This window comes from Oryzias melastigma, linkage group LG13 (genome assembly GCF_002922805.2).
Source record: "Oryzias melastigma strain HK-1 linkage group LG13, ASM292280v2, whole genome shotgun sequence".
NCBI lineage: Eukaryota > Metazoa > Chordata > Actinopteri > Beloniformes > Adrianichthyidae > Oryzias > Oryzias melastigma.
This window is the reverse complement of record NC_050524.1, coordinates 2,592,355-2,595,558: the sequence shown is the minus strand read 5'-3', so window position 1 is coordinate 2,595,558 and position 3,204 is coordinate 2,592,355. Positions and strand designations below refer to the sequence as shown.

The following is a 3,204-nucleotide window of genomic DNA, read 5'->3' as shown; positions in this document are numbered from 1 at the left end:
AACATGTTAAACTGTCAAATAAAAATACATTTGTACTTTATAAAGGTTGGTTTTTTAATTCCATGTTTCATGATAAAATTTCCTTCCTGTTCTTTGATCTTTTCTTTCATTCTCTGCGCTTCCATCCATCCTCTCCTCTTTTATCTCTCTCTCCTCCTTTCTCCCTCGCGCTTGCTCCTCCTCCTCTCTCTCCTCTCTCCTCCTCTCTCTCCTCCTCAGGCGTGCATCATCTCTCGACATCCATCCGCGCCCCCGAGGACAGCTCGGCACCCCGCCCGCGCTCGCGCGCTCCTCTGTTTGTGCGTAAAGACCGCGGGAAGGGGCTGAGCGCGTGCAAGGCAGGACCGGGTCTGCTTCGTTCCGGCGGCGGATGCTCTGCTGAGATCTTCAGGCGGCACGAGCGCACGGTAAGAGGCGTTTCCGCCACTTCTGCTGTTCCCACCCGACACGCGCGCGCTCTCACGTGCGCACTGGAGTGCGTGGATGCGTTGGAGAGGCTCGCGCTGTGGATGGAGTGGGGTTGTTTTTGTGTGGTTTGGCGCGCAGCATCTGTAGCGTAATCCGGCCGCGCGTGCTCTGTAATCTGAGGAAGTTTGGAGCGCGTGAGTGAAATGCTGAGCAGAGCTGCTCCGCGCGCCTTTCCCGCGAGTTCACATCCATCACGAGGGCAGCTGGGTCACCTCCTGCAGGAGGACTTCTATAGGCGTGAAAGCCCACTTTTGTTGTGGTTCTGGTTCCGTCAGGGCCGGGCAGCATTTCAGAGGAGACTGAGCGGTTTCCCGAGAGTTTCTGAGGAGGAGGAGGAGGAGGAGGAGGCACTGCGGAGCATGAAACCCCCCCTGAAGCAGAATTCAAAACAAGCTCCTGCTGCTGCTTTCAGTGGATATTTCGTTATTTTTGCCTCGTTCTTCTCTCGTGTCTTCAGACTCAGTGATGCTTCTGCCTCTTGTTGTCGTTTCATCTCCTTCTCTGTCCTCCTCCTTGTCTCTGAAACTGGCTTTCTCCTCCAGCAGCTCCCGCCTCCTTCCTCTTATGCTCCACTGCGCTCAGTCTGTCTCCTCTGACACGTTCTCCTCAGTGATGCTGCGCTGCAATCAGTCAGAACTGATCCTGAGCTGCAGGCTCCCCGCTGCAGATCAGAGTGATCCTGCAGATCAGAGTGATCCTGCAGACTCAGAGTGATCCTGCAGACTCAGAATGATCCTGCAGACCCTCAGAGTGGTCCTGCAGACTCAGAGTGATTCTGCACATCAGAGTGATCCTGCAGACTCAGAGTGATCCTGCAGACCCTCAGAGTGATCCTGCAGACTCAGAGTGATTCTGCAGACTCAGAGTGATCCTGCAGACTCAGAGTGATCCTGCAGACCCTCAGAGTGATCCTGCAGACTCAGAGTGATCCTGCAGACCCTCAGAGTGATCCTGCAGCCCCTCAGACTGAAGCGGATTGGAACATGGCTGCAGCATGCAGGCGGGGATCCTCCTCAGAGCTGCAGCAGGGCTTCCCTGGGCTTTTCCTTTCTCTGCTTCTGCAGATTTTCCGGGGCTTCCCTTGTTTTCACTGCAGCAGCCCCCCCCCCCATGCCCCTCCCTCAGTGGTGATGGAGGAGCAGGGATGCTGCACGATCAGGAACGTTTCAGTGGGATGTCCCGGTGGACGTCGAGCCTCCATGTGATGTTTGCTCTCATTCTTTCTTTATCTCTCATGTGTTCTCTGAGCATCTGATAATTGCAGCTTTACTTTAAACATGTCGGATGGATTATTCATCACCCCCCCCCACTCCTCTCTTTTCCTTTCCTCCATTATCTTTCTGTCTTTCCCTCTTGTCTCCTCCCTTCTTCCTCTCCTCTCCCCTGCCGTCTCCTCCCATCTCTTCGCTCTCTCTGAGCTGGATCTTGTTTCTCAGCAGCGTCTCTATCACATACAGTGTGTGCCCCCCCCCACCCCCCTCCCGCCTTCAGCTTCTTTTAACCTTCAATAACCCCCCCGGGGGGGGTGTTGTGCCGCTCTTTCATTCTCACACATTTACCAATCACACTTGGGAAAGGCTGAGGAAAAGCACCGTTCTTTCATGTTTGTGGATGAACAAACCCACGAAGAGCCGAGCGTTACACAACCCTCACCCATCGGCTCACGCCTGTTATGTGACTGAAGGATGCTGTTTAGTTGGAGCTTTTATTCAGGAGATGAAGCGTGAAGTTCTCCAAACCAATTATCAGAACTGATGCTGTTAATTAAACGTCACTTTTATTTTTCGAAGAAAAAAACAAGTCTGGATTGTTACGGTGGAGATCCAGGAGCAGGAAGAACTCCGACAAATCCAGCAGAATCATAGGATTTAATAAACAGAACCGGAACATCACAGGAAGAACAGACGACGGTTCCATGAGGAGAAGAAAGCAGATGAAGCCTCAAACGCTGAAGCTAAAGGAGAAGACTGCAGGCAGCTGTGACGCTCTGAGGTGGAGAGGAAATGTGCACACAAATAACAAATGAACACAGAGACAGACAAACATGAACACCAGCAACACACATGCAACAAATATATTTATTCACCACAATATCGATGCTGCTCATCTTGGACTTAAGGTGGCATTATTTGCACTTCCTGTTTGAAGCTTGTTTGAGAACCAAATGAACTTGGGGTGAATCACTGGTTTGCTTCACTGTGTTTTCCTCATGCATCGCGGCGGCCTTGTTCTAAAAAAATAACCAGAATGTGATACGTAAAATCTGCAAAGCAGTAAAACTCCTCACTACACATTTTATACACTTTTCTCAGACACACATGAACATTTTCACACTTTTTTTAAACTCCCAAAGTTCAAACTGTCATAGAAAAATAATAAAAATCTAATCATGATCAAAAATTTCTGTAGATTTGGAAAACTGGACGCATTCTTTACAGTCGACATGAAACGGAGGAGATTGACATCAGTCTACAGCCAATCAGGATGCAGGACACAGCCTGCTGTTAAGAAAATGTTAATTCATTAAATTCAGGATTGTAGCAACGGAACACGTTACTAAATTAAACGTACAACATGGAACCATACAAAATAATTTAGCAAATTTGTTGCATTGCCTTCATTTTTAATTTTGGACTGACAGAACTTACAGCATGACTTTAAGCCAACTGGCCGTCGGGCCGGTGATATGACGTGATCTGCAAGGTCAGCCATGTTTGTGTGTAAATCTCTGCGTGA

The 3,204-nt window shown here is 49.6% G+C and overlaps 1 protein-coding gene across 1 annotated transcript in view; it reads left to right on the top strand.

Annotated features, from left to right (window-relative positions):
- Positions 1 to 231: 231 nt before the first annotated feature.
- Positions 232 to 3,204, top strand: part of LOC112149520 (sodium/calcium exchanger 2) — a 132,099-nt gene continuing 129,126 nt past the window's right edge. Inside the window, exon 1 of the mRNA XM_024277256.2 lies at positions 232 to 407. The gene's annotated coding sequence lies outside the window, so the exon portion shown is untranslated. The remainder of the gene's footprint in view (positions 408 to 3,204) is intronic.